The sequence below is a fragment of the Leiobunum rupestre genome, chromosome 2 (genome assembly GCF_980474605.1).
Source record: "Leiobunum rupestre chromosome 2, qqLeiRupe1.1.hap1, whole genome shotgun sequence".
Lineage (NCBI taxonomy): Eukaryota > Metazoa > Arthropoda > Arachnida > Opiliones > Sclerosomatidae > Leiobunum > Leiobunum rupestre.
In genome coordinates, this window is record NC_143385.1 from 63,740,336 (window position 1) to 63,754,695 (window position 14,360).

The window sequence follows — 14,360 nt, forward strand, 5'->3', positions numbered from 1 at the left end:
ACTATTCAAATTTAGACAGAATTTTTAGGTTTTATTTCTGCCCTAGAAGGCTAGATGTGTATTTTCCTTTTTTAGGTTACAACCCTTTTAAAGAGGGCTGTAGCGTACTTTGAAATATCGTCTGCTTACACCAGATTTTTGATTTCCAAATGCTCTTAGTATTTTCATTGTATTTTGGGATTTTTCGAACAATTTTTCTTACGAAATGATTTTTGAGAAATAAAAATAGCAATTTAGGGAAATGGTAACTTTTCTCCTTAGAGATATATTATGTACTTTTGGTGTTAGAATCGCCAACGGCAGCTACACCCTTAACTGGAGTACAAAAACATGTCTAATTTTCACTTAAGGCCATGGAATACTAAAAATAAAAACGCTTTTAAAAATAAAAATTAACACTTACCTCGGGGAAAAAATTAAGAACTTTAATTTCCATTAATAGTTCGTTTTATCTAGGAGCAACAAATGCAGCAAAGTTTGTTTAAATGTGGCTATTACGTCACAGTCTCTTATTTTTACAATGTTAAGAGCGCGCGCCGCAGCCGCCAGAGGAATATAGCTTTTTCCAGCGCGCGTGCAAATCGCGCGTGCGAAGAATACACTGAAAAAGCTGGCTCTTGTGACGTACGAGCAACATTTTAACAAGTTGGGCAAGAACACTTTTTATTTTATAAAATAAACTATTAATTAATATTATCAAGAATGTATTTATTTATACTCAGGGAGAATGAATATGTCGAGACTATCGACGGACACGTTGAGGCCCTAACCCCGTCACGCTAAGGGGGGGGGGGAAGGAGGTGGTCTTATTTTTTGCGTCCTCGTAGCAGCGTTAATCGCGTCGAAAAACGTAATTTTTAAGAACCAATGAGATTGCAGTATTATTTGATTTTATTAAAGCGGAGGAGCATACCGGGGGGCCCAACGGGTGGAATTGGACAAACGCTAAAAATAATCTCGACATATTCATTCTCCCTGAGTTTAAATAAATACATTCTTGATATTATCATAAGTAATGTTATTATGTTACTTCAAGAATGTATTTATTTAAACTCAGGGAGAATGAATATGTCGAGATTATTTTTAGCGTTTCTCCAATTCCACCCGTTGGGCCCCCCGGTATGCTCCTCCGCTTTAATAAAATCAAATAATACTGCAATCTCATTGGTTCTTAAAAATTACGTTTTTCGACGAGATTAACGCTGCAACGAGGACGCAAAAAATAAGACCACCTCCTCCCCCCCCCCCTTAGCGTGACGGGGTTAGGGCCTCAACGTGTCCGTCGACAGTCTCGACATATTCATTCTCCCTGAGTATAAATAAATACATTCTTGGTTACTTATGATATTATTAATAATAATAATAAAATTAATAATCAGCTAGGATAATACCCAAGGCTGAATTAAGAATTTTAACCAATAGCAAAAATAAAACTCACACGTTGAGTGTCACTCTTATTGGTTACTTCTGGTCACACGTTGAGTGTCACTCTTATTGGTTACTTCTGGTCACACGTTGAGTGTTACACTTATTTGTTACTTCTGCGCAAACGTTGAGTGTCACACTTATTTGTTACTTCTGCCCAAACGTTGAGTGTCACAGTTATTTGTTACTTCTGCGCAAACGTTGAGTGTCACACTCATTTGTTACTTCTGCGCAAACGTTGAGTGTCACACTTATTTGTTACTTCTAGTCATACGTTGAAAGCGCAGCGCGAACGGCCTTGAAAAATGCGAGAGGGAAATTGGCGTATAGAACTCTATAAACACGTGGATTTAGAATTTTGGAAGTTGCGGGGGTCCGTAAACGATGTCCAAAAAACCTTACTTAGAATTAAAATTAAGCAACGTAATTGCAATTCTAGGTTATATGGAAACCACAGCTATTCAAAAATATAACTTTCATGAAAATCGAACCTAAATTAAGGAACTTTATGTAGACTTTTAGGATAAAATATAAAACCACGAAAATTGGGGTCCCGTAAATTACCTCGAAAACTATACTTAAATTAAATCATTACTGATATAACCGAAAGTATAAGTCAGCGGAATCCTAATCTAACCAAAAATATTTTTTTAACGTTATCGGACTTAATTTTAAATAAAATATCTACCACACAAAGCGAAAACACCGAAAATAATAAATTGGGCATTTGTCCAACTTCTTGGGCTCCGATTTCAAAAATTTATGAAAGGCGATCGATGCCGAGGTATGTACATTCGAACGAGATATCATGGACTTTTCTAGACCTAACTGTTAAAGAGATATGCGCGACACGGCGGCAACGGCGGCATCGGCATCGGCATCGGCTACACTTTACGTGAAACTAATACACACAAATCCCTAGGATTGTGTGTAAAAACCGGAATTATGCTGTTTTAAGCAGTCACTTCAGTCTGGTTGTCTTTCTGCCAAGAAAATAATCTCAGCTTGTCGTCAGCAACTGAAGCATATTTTATCATCTTTATAGACGAAGTTTAAAACTCTTTCAAGCAAGCGTCTGATGAAAACGTTAAAGCTAGACTCTCAAATCATGTTAAACTGAGTCTGGGATAAAAATAAAACCGACCAAGATCTTCGTACAATGCAAAGCGAAAGGTCAATCGTCTGGACTACGTCTGCCATCTATTGTTGGCTGTGCATACTAAAATAGAGAATCTTTATCTAAAAAAATAAAAAAACTGACAAAACAGTTCTAGAATTTCCTGCAAGTTAAACCCAAAAGGTACTCGTCTGGACTACGTCTCCCATCTATTGGTGAACGAAGCATTATTTTTCTGCCACTCAAGGCTCTTTCTCTATAGTATAGTGGGATAAGCAACGTGACAAAAGTTAGGTCTAGTTTTAGACCAAACTAAATTATGCATTTGCAATTAAGACTGTTCTTGCATACGTGAATTTTCCAAACTGCGTATGATAACACTTTGTATGATGTAAAATGAAAAATTTAAATAATGTAATAATACTTTTATAAAATCAATATTCGATTTTATGAAATGCATTTTGACATATCAGTGCAGACTGCTCGTTAGAGTGGTGGCTTGTAAACTATTGCTCTAAAACATCTGCAAGTTTCCATGGGGAAAAGGGAGAACTTGCAAACTATGGCTCTAAAACCCCTGCAGTTTCTATGGGAAAAAGGGAGAACTTGTAAACTATTGCTCTAAAACCTCTGCGAGTTTCCATGGGGAAAAGGGAGAACTTGCAAACTATGGCTCTAAAACCCCTGCAGTTTCCATGGGAAAAAGGGAGAACTTGTAAACTATTGCTCTAAAACCTCTGCGAGTTTCCATGGGAAAAAGGGAGAACTTGTAAACTATTGCTCTAAAACCTCTGCGAGTTTCCATGGGGAAAAGGGAGAACTTGTAAACTATTGCTCTAAAACCTCTGCGAGTTTCCATGGGGAAAAGGGAGAACTTGTAAACTATTGCTCTAAAACCTCTGCGAGTTTCCATGGGAAAAAGGGAGAGCTTGCAAACTATGGCTCTAAAACCTCTGCGAGTTTCCATGGGAAAAAGGGAGAACTTGCAAACTATTACTCTAAAACCTCTGCGAGTTTCCATGGGAAAAAGGGAGAACTTGCAAACTATTACTCTAAAACCTCTGCGAGTTTCCATGGGGAAAAGGGAGAACTTGCAAACTATTACTCTAAAACCTCTGCGAGTTTCCATGGGGAAAAGGGAGAACTTGCAAACTATTACTCTAAACCCTCTGCGAGTTTCCATGGGGAAAAGGGAGAACTTGCAAACTATTACTCTAAAACCTCTGCGAGTTTCCATGGGGAAAAGGGAGAACTTGCAAACTATTACTCTAAAACCTCTGCGAGTTTCCATGGGGAAAAGGGAGAACTTGCAAACTATTACTCTAAAACCTCTGCCAGTTTCCATGGGGAAAAGGGAGAACTTGCAAACTATTACTCTAAAACCTCTGCGAGTTTCCATGGGGAAAAGGGAGAACTTGCAAACTATTACTCTAAAACCTCTGCGAGTTTCCATGGGGAAAAGGGAGAACTTGCAAACTATTACTCTAAAACCTCTGCGAGTTTCCATGGGGAAAAGGGAGAACTTGCAAACTATTACTCTAAAACCTCTGCGAGTTTCCATGGGGAAAAGGGAGAACTTGCAAACTATTACTCTAAAACCTCTGCGAGTTTCCATGGGGAAAAGGGAGAACTTGCAAACTATTACTCTAAAACCTCTGCGAGTTTCCATGGGGAAAAGGGAGAACTTGCAAACTATTACTCTAAAACCTCTGCGAGTTTCCATGGGGAAAAGGGATAACTTGCAAACTATTACTCTAAAACCTCTGCGAGTTTCCATGGGGAAAAGGGAGAACTTGCAAACTATTACTCTAAAACCTCTGCGAGTTTCCATGGGGAAAAGGGAGAACTTGCAAACTATTGCTCTTAAACCTCTGCGAGTTTCTATGGGAAAAAGGGAGAACTTGCAAACTGTTACTCTAAAACCTCTGCGAGTTTCTATGAGAAAAATAAATTTAAGTACTCGGAGGAAAACCCCAGTAACAGACTTGCAAAATCAACTCAAAGGGATTGGTTCCGGGCTTTCACCCAGTGCCACAAACTGGTTCTTCTTGCTGCGAGGTGTAGGTGCTAACCACTCCGTCACCCAGCTAATATTTATATTTTATTACGTCAAGGTACGATATTGTCCTAAATATATGACAGTCATGAACACAAAAATGTAATTATCACCCTCGTTTCGATATAAAAATTTCGCGTCTTAAAATGAAGTAGGTAGAAAAAGGCCCCCAATCTTAATCTCAGGATGAGGTATAAAGCTTTTATCTTTGTTCGGGAGGTTTTGCTCTTACCAGTACTTGTACATCAAAATTTCTATTAAAACGGAACCAAGGATAAAGACTTTGTACGCGCACCTTTTACGAAAGGAGCTCTTGGACGCGAAACTTCATAACACCCCGCAAGATGCCGATGGGCTGAATTCCACGCCGAACGAGTTTGCTATATAAGAAGGGACTTTTTTACAGCCAACAAAACAGGCGAAGGGTATTACTTTTACTAGCGTATTTTTTACGGGAATTCGTTTCCCTTAAGCCTAATACTCCACGCCACCAATCCACGGAGGCGGTTTTCTTTGTTAGAACAATGGAGAGGTTGAGCGACCGTCGTTATGAACGGGTAACGCATATTTCGACAAGCGTTTCGCCATCGCTGCCCGAGTTCCCGGTACGGACATTACTTAATCTCTTTAATAAAAGTCCACGTGACGTTAACGCGAGTTCAATGCGTGGTTGGTTGCTTCGGGGATAAAGAGGTTGGCTCACCTCTCCCCGAAAAAAGGGCTCGAATTTGGCCAGAAGAGGATTTTTATGTTCGGGGAGACTTGGGCGGTACGAACCAATTTACTTTGCAGCCATTGACAATCCCACCAACAAGAAGGCCCGTTCCTGGATGGCCGCTCGTTTCACAGACCCACGTTCGTCGATCATATCTAGGGCCCCGTTATTAGTTTTACAGGCCCTAGACGAAGTCTCCTAGCTGGGTCCCGATGTTGCATTTTATTCGACAGTGCGGGTCCTAGGCAATTTAGGCAGCCCTGATCATATTAATTATGGGTAATAGAGTAAGAATTCAGTGAGATATTAGAAGGACATTTGAAACGAGATAATGTTTTCGCTCAAAACAGATTCTCATGGTCAGTGTAAGGCAGTGGCGTAGCGTTTATTTCTTTCACCCGGGGCAAACCCTAAATTTGCCGCCCCCCCTTTATTTTCGCAACTAAGCAAAAAATCGGTGAAAATCTGTGATACTTTGTTGCTCTGTTGATTGCAAAAGTCATTTAAAAATCAAAATTTTATTTTGCGTGTTTTTAGCAACGCGAACTCTTTAATGAAATGGTCAATATTAATTGGTACCTCTTGTTCGATTGCCAAGAAACCCAGATTTGTTAATCTCAACATGCACATTGTAGACCTTTAATAATTTTTTATAATTTTTCTGATACACGATCTCGGCCGGCCGCGTTCGTTTCAATTTTCCAGGCCACTGGCCGCCCCCTACATCTAAGCCGCCCGGGGCCATGGCCCCCTTTGCCCCTCCCACGCTACGCCACTGGTGTAAGGGGTATGGCGGGGTCAAACATTCGTCAAAACCCTGTACACTGTACAGTGAAAAGAAACATTTTAGAAATGTTATACTTACGACGTTAGTAAATTTCGAAATCTGGGCCAAATTTTGTTTCCAAAATTTCAAAATCACATTCAAGTTTAGGAAATCATCGAGTACTCGGCCTTTTTTGAGGTCGATTACTCTAACTCTACTGGAGAATACTCGTCCATTCCCGAGTACCAAAAAATTGCATATTCGGGTATCCGATTACTCGAATAAGCTACCCTTTAAACTCGTCGAGAATTTGTTTTTTCTATCCTCGTGGCTTCAAAGTTCAAAGAGGGCAATAAACGGTACCTACAAAGTTGTGGAAACTGTGGTTCATTTAAATTAAAGGAATATTTTTCGGCATTGAAAGTTACTCCTTTTAAATATAATATCATAATTTCTTGAATAAAACCAGCTCCTAATCAAGTACTCGATAACCCGACTTGTTAAAAATATTACTCGAAGTTTTTTTTAGTTACTCGACTCGAATAAGAGAAAGTTTCCCCTTAATCAAGTACTCGACTTCAATATTACTCGACTCGAATACTCGATGAAAAAAATTGATTCTCGATAACAGACTCGATTGCCTAAAAACCACTAATCGCACAGCCCTAAAATCAACACGAAAATCTTACTTGGAAAATCTCAAACTCAGTTTTAGATTTCCAAAATTACTTCAGGGAATTATTGTAGACGTAATTTTAATGTTTAAAAATTTAGGACTATGTCACAGTCATTAAAATGTAAGTGTTTTTTTTTCAAAGTTATCGCTAAAAACCAATCAATTTGCTTGGAACAACTCGGTCGGTCAACTGATTTTGGTAACCAAGTACTTCTGAAACTTAGTTTCAGCAATTTTGTTTCGCTCAAACGTTTTAATTTTTTAACGGGGCCATCTGTGTTTCTTCTATTACATCGGAAAGAACATTAACCAAGGCAAATAAAATTCAAAAACTTCATATTCATTAAATAAAATATTGTTTTAAAATACGTTATTTCAATCAAATCTTTTTCTGCAATTTTAAATAATTACCTTAGCATATCCCTTTACTGTAACTTAAAATACTTACCTCAGCCTATTCCCTTTTCTGTAACTTAAAATAATTACCTCAGTCTTTGCCCGGGGTCTTTTCTGTAACTTACAATAATTACCTCAGTCTTTGCCCGGGGTCTTTTCTGTAACTTACAATAATTACATCAGTCTTTGCCCGGGGTCTTTTCTGTAACTTACAATAATTACCTCAGTCTTTGCCCGGGGTCTTTTCTGTAACTTACAATAATTACCTCAGTCTTTGCCCGGGGTCTTTTCTGTAACTTACAATAATTACATCAGTCTTTGCCCGGGGTCTTTTCTGTAACTTACAATAATTACCTCAGTCTTTGCCCGGGGTCTTTTCTGTAACTTACAATAATTACCTCAGTCTTTGCCCGGGGTCTTTTCTGTAACTTACAATAATTACCTCAGTCTTTGCCCGGGGTCTTTTCTGTAACTTACAATAATTACCTCAGTCTTTGCCCGGGGTCTTTTCTGTAACTTACAATAATTACATCAGTCTTTGCCCGGGGTCTTTTCTGTAACTTAAAATAATTACCTCAGTCTTTGCCCGGGGTCTTTTCTATAACTTATTAACTTAAAATAATTATCTCAGACTATGACTTTTTTGAGATTTTTTTCAATTGTCTCAAAGTCAAAAAGTTTTTACAAATCTGCGGATTTTAAAAAGTTGCCGAAACTACCTAGTATAGCTCCGGTAGAATCTACACCGACCCGAACATCTTTAGCGATTGTAGTGGTTTCCACTGGAAGAATCTAAAAAGTGTGAGTCAGGCGTGGGTCAGATTTGTCGGTTCGAGGTCGAATGAGCTCGAGCGCGACTATTACAACTAGCAGCAAAAAGAGAGCCTTTGATAGTGGGGCTATTTCAACTTGTAATTGGAATTTGGAGCTAAATCCGCTATGGCTCCTCTAGCCCTACGCCCATTTTATAGGCTGTTCCGTCGACTAATGGTCTTGTTACACCGCTGCGCCCCCTAATGGGCGAAATGACCTCCACTGATCATCATCCCCCGAAACGTAAAAGACCTCCGAAGACCCCACCAGGCGATCATTTCAATATGACATCAAATTCCTAAAATAGATTCTTTGTGGTGTAATAGATGAGAATTTTAACGCGAACCATAAGTAATCATAAAAACGATGAGTAGGACACCACCTTTTGGCGAACATTTTTCGACACTACCACTCTCGTCCGACTTGAACTCGCAACAGAACTGAGTGGTAATAGTATTAATAATCAGCTAGGCCCCACCTTGGGCCCAAGTCATCTAGCGACTTTTAATACTCTTTAAACAGGTGGCCGGGTTACAAAGTGTTACGAGGGTGGTGGCCAGTCCTTCATGCCACGCGATCCAACAGCTCCCTACACTAACTATTACCGTTAACCTCAATAAGTTTCTTATTGGAAGGGGAAACCGAAGAACTCGGTGGAAAACCCCTTTAACCAGTGGGGAGAGAACTTGCAAACTCAACGCGGAAGGAGTAGTTCCGAGTGTTAACTCAGTTTCCTTAAGCTGGGATCGAACCCGGCTCCTTTTGCTGCGAGGCTACCCCACTATTATTGCCCGTGGTAGACGTTTCTTTTGCCCTGGGTATATTTAAACACAACGGGGCTCTGTACTGAGATATAATCCTTGATTACGCAACACAGGACTGATACTCAAATTCATCACTAATATTAGTGGAAATAGTAACTATTCTCTTCCAAAATAGTAACCTAAAAGTAACTAACAAATAACTTAAAAACAGGAATTTACATTAAGTATTTGCTAATTTGGAACTTTACTTTACTCTTTTACGTAAATTTTTACTTTTATTTTATCTCCCGCTAGTTTTGTAACTAAAAAAGCCTACCTTCGTTACGAATAAAGGATATTATTAAAAGACGGAGTTTTTGATTTCTATGGGCAGTACTAACATTAAATATGGTAAAATATGTTTTCGTAGAGATAACCTAATAAATTTCAAAATAGAAACTTTTAGTAACCAAATTAGACAAATATTAACTTTTAGTAACCGATTTAAAAAAAAGGAACTTTTAGTTAAAAAAGTAACCCAGTATCAGCCCTGCGCAACAACCTTTAAAATTAGTTCGGTGATAATTTTGGATAATTGACATACTTATGGTTATTATGTTACTTAGGCCCGTACTAGAGTAAACTCATCTCATGACAAGAATCAGATTTCTGAAGATATTGAGTTTATCTTTTAAATTTGATCCCGCCCAACATCCTGATTACAAATGGTATCTGATTATTCCCTGAAACCGATCCGAACTAGCCCCTCTATAATTCATCTCTGCAGATTCAGTTTTCGGAACAGTTATCTGCAAACTTATATTTTTAGTAGAAATATAATCGATGGTTCTGACATTTGTAAAAATCCTGCGACCCTCTAGAGAAAAATGATTTTAAAAATCTTCAAATCAGCTTGAAATCTGGGTGAAAATCAGTTCCAAAATCTTGAAATTAGTCAACGCGAAAATCGATTACTGTAAAGCGCCTAAAATATGTATGTAGGTTTACGATGAATTCAGATTAAATTCAATTTTAAAATATCTGGTTCGCATCTAATTTATCGAAAATATTTCCTCTGTTCAGATAACGCAAAGAGTGATCTGATAAATGGTTGGAAGTTCTACTTTTTATCTCTATTCAAAAGATAATTTTCGGAAATTTAAACGTAAATAATTTATTTGTAGAGCTTAAGTTAAAAAAAATTCAAATCAAAACTTAAGTTAAAAAAGTCTAGTTTCACCAAATATAGTTAGAATAATGGCAATATTATTTAAAATATCATTGTAATTTAAAAGTATGTGCCAAAATTCTTTTGTCAATGCAATTAATTACTAAACTTATTTTCTTAAATAAATTTTTTTGTCCAAATTACTTTTATATTTCATCAAATCGTTGTCTTGGTATCGGATAAAAAACGTTACCATCGCGACCATAATTTATAACACTACATACTACAAACTGCACGCGAGCTTTCATAAAATTCAATTTAAAATACAATTTTTACTTGATCCGTTACCATGCCAACTCCTTACCATCATAGTATTTCCCAAACAAAATTTCTAGAAAATCAGTCCATAAAAACCAACGTAAAAAACGGTATTTGAAACCCTTTTACGTCAAACCTTCCTCGTCAGGTTTACAAAATATGGGACAAGTAAAAAGAAATGTTTCATAAAGGACCCCGGTATAAAAAAAAACATAAAACTTGTATTCGCGGAAGTAGCTGTAAGAAATAGTCGAATTGATGGTTGGAGGAAGAGGTTTTGGTCGCTCGACTATTAGGCCATCAAAAAGGCCATCGTTCTATGTCCGCTACTGAATTTGCATATTCTTCAAAGGAGTAGCGCTCCAAATATAAATCGTCCACTAATGTTATACTCCCTTTTTTGAAATATCTGAGCCGCTTGCTTTGGTATACAGGGGTATTCAATTTCAGGCGAAATTTCTGTTTTGTTTGTCCCGTTTGGAATGATGAAATTGGAGACATATTTGGGACAAAAATGAAAGTTCGTCGGTGTTTTCAGTCTATGGTAGTATTTTTTATGGTGGTTTTTACTTTAGAAAACCTACTAAGAGAGGAGACAAGGCTATAGCTTTGATTGTACGTCACTGATGATAGATTTAGGCAGTATTCATTTTGGTTTTGCACGCGTGTTCCCAGTTTCTGTACAATTTTGTACAAGCCAGATTACTTGCTAGGAAATATTTTTGAAATTTGGAAATAATTTGTAAAATTCTGTAATACGATGTCAGAAATAGGTGGGAAATTTGTTATCACAGCGTTATTTTTAGTGTTGTAAGACGGATAATGACCGCGGCCTTTTTCCGGAACATTTTCCGTATAAAAAAAAGGTTTCATTTCATGATTAGTCTAATATATTTTTTGCCAATTTAAATAAAGCGGCATTTTCGCCTCATTTTTTGGAATCTGAAAGTAAAACTAAACCTCTAGACTAGTTTAATCTGATTAACAATGTAACAATTAATGTTTTGTAGTATGTTTACTGATAGTAGACATTTTATATCGATGAAAAGTTAAAAACAATAAAAACCCTTAAAAAGTCATGTTTAAATTTTTTATTTTTACGATTTGCGAAAAATTAACAACACTAGTAATTTTATTTGAGCAGTGGTGAGTTAGATAAACAATTATAAAAATAAATATGACTGATAAATAAGTAATTTTTGAGCCGTGTGACGTATTAACTTCAGTACAGTTAAATCGATTTTTTGTAAAATCTTCAAAATGGTTATCTTGAAAATATATAAAAATATTATAATAGAAAAATTAAGTGGCATAAATACGGCGATCTCGACATTGAGAATGGTGATTTCGACCTTCTAAAAAGCAGTCTTTTGGATCAGTGGCGGCGCCAGGAATTTTCGCGAGGGTAGGCAAACCAAATAAATGGGACCACCTTCCTCAACGAAATGCTTCAATAAAATAAAGTAGTGATGTACATGACGAACAAAAAAGCTCTAACAACAGTAAAACGAGTCCAAATATAACAGAACTGGTTTTATTTACTAGGAGATACCTCAAAAATTTCTAAATACATTATCGACAATTGTTTCATTGTTATTTATAAATAATTTTATCTCTTGGTGCAATTTTGAGACCCTTTCTAGATCAATTTGGGGCCCCTTATAGGATGATTTTAAGGTAGGCATTGGCCTACCTGACCTACCCCCTAGAGCCGCCACTGTTTTGGATATCAAACTTGGTCACCCCTAATTTAGATGGTTACTTGGACATTTACTTTCAATGAAATGCATTATCAGACCAACTTCAATTGGTAATAAGCTGTTGTTTTCCAAGTTGGATCTCATCGACTCCTAATTGCAGCCCAAACGAATAGCAACCTTAGTTTTAGAAAGATGGTAAAGCGGTTTAGTTGCCTGGTTTCAACCCTGTCCAATCCACCGTTAGAGGGCGTGGTAACATAACGCCTTCGGCCGCCATAATGGCCGATAGATCTCAGGCGGAACATTATCGCCGATCACGTCTCTAAGCAGCACCACCGGAATCCCCGATAAAAGCCACCAATATGCATTAGAAATCCATTAAACCTGAGAGACAAGGATTTTCTATTCCTGGTGGCGTTCGCTTGAAAGACAGCCGTTCGACGACACTCCTTACCTTCTCCTAGACCAGCTTTAAAAGGAGTATACAGTTCCATATTTATGGTAGCTCACCTATTTTAACATTTCTGCAAACCATGCTTAACAGAAACTAGAGGTAATTGGAGCTAGCGACGTTAGAAGTGGAGTGGCTGGTTAGCACTTTCACTTCGCAGGGTTCGATCCCAACTTGTGTCAATGGCTGAAAACTTTGAACAACTCCTTCCGCGATGAGTTTGCAAGTTCTCTCTCCACTGGTCAGAATATACTCCCTTTAAGGGAAGCGTTAAATTTTTCGAAAAGTGGGATAGTAATTGATGTGGTAATCTTAATCTTTTTCACACTCAGCGAAATCTGCACTTTGGTATATTACGATAGTGGCTTTCCCCCCAGATTTACACAGTGAGTTGTTATAGAATTATCTTGAACGAAATCTGCATTTTGTAGTGTGGTAAGTCGGAAAATTTTCCGTGGAAAATGGCCTAGGTCTTTTTTCAGAAAAATTTTCCGTATTTTTCCGAAAAAAAGTTTTAATTCCATGATTAGTCTAATATTGTTTGCAAATTTAAATAAAGTTGCATTTTCGCCTCATTTTTCCAAACCAAAAGTAAAACTAAACCTCTAGACTAGTTTAAGCTTATTAACAATGTAACACTATTATTTTTTTGTAGTATGTTTACTGTTATTAGACATTTTATATAGATAAAAAGTTAAAAACATTAAAAACCTTTAAAAAGTAATTTATGTTTCAATTTTAAATTTTTTTCTGGAAATGTTTCCGTATTTGATTTTTCCGGAAAATTAATAACACTAGCATTTTGTGATATTATGATAGCGGTTTTCCCCCTAAAGTTTACACAGTGAGTTGTTGAATAGAACCTTTCTCTTGGGCACTAAGTTTACACCCGAATTTAGCATGATACGGTAAGGATAGAAGCTCCTACAGACTTTTCATCCTAAAAGTCAAATCGAATAACTTACTTTCTACTCCCTTTAAACGTTTCATTTCATAAGGTAATCCATGCCTGGCGTTAGGTACGAAAATGTTAAGTAGCTTCGGTGAACGTCTAGCTCTGGGTAAAATGGGCCGCGCTAAAATTAACGCTTTGATGTACCTGGTAGCCAAGGATTTAAAATGCAAACGCCTTTCTACTTTAGACGATAAATATTACAATATTAAAATATGAGAGGGATTTTCAAAAGGGTGCCAAAATGTACTTTTTAGCATTTGAAAAATGAATGCAGATTTAAAGGTTTTATGCCGGTTAACGATGGTGCATTCAATTATTATTTAAAAGCGGTCTCGAGGGATCAAATTCCAAATAAATGAACCAAAATATTTTATCGCCAAAATCAGTTATTCATAAAAGTTATATGGTTTAGCCTGAATGTATTCAAGGGAATTTAGAATACTAGACCATGATGTCGTTTTTTCAATAAAAATTGACTTGATCCAATAACAAAATTTGGATCGAACTGAAATCCAATTCTGTACGGATTAAAAAACTATATTTAATCAAATCGCAGTAAAGTTGAATTTCATAAATATAGCACGTTTTGGATTATAATTTTCAATCAAAGTCGAATTTAGCTCTGCCAAATTTTGGACATAATTTGCGAACAGATTTTAGATCTGCCCAATTTTGGACATAATTTGCGAACCGAATTTGAATCTGCCCAATTTTGGACATAATTTTCAAACCAATTTTGGAAATTATTTTTGAGTCGTGTTTGGATCTGCCCAAATTTTGATATAATTTGCGAACCGAATTTGGATCTGCCCAATTTTGGACATAATTTTCAAACCAATTTTGGAAATTATTTTTGAGTCGTGTTTGGATCTGCCCAAATTTTGATATAATTTGCGAACCGAATTTGGATCTGCCCAATTTTGGACATAATTTTCAAACCAATTTTGGAAATTATTTTTGAGTCGTGTTTGGATCTGCCCAAATTTTGATATAATTTGCGAACCGAATTTGGATCTGCCCAATTTTGGACCTAATTTTCGAACCGAATTTGGTTCTATCTA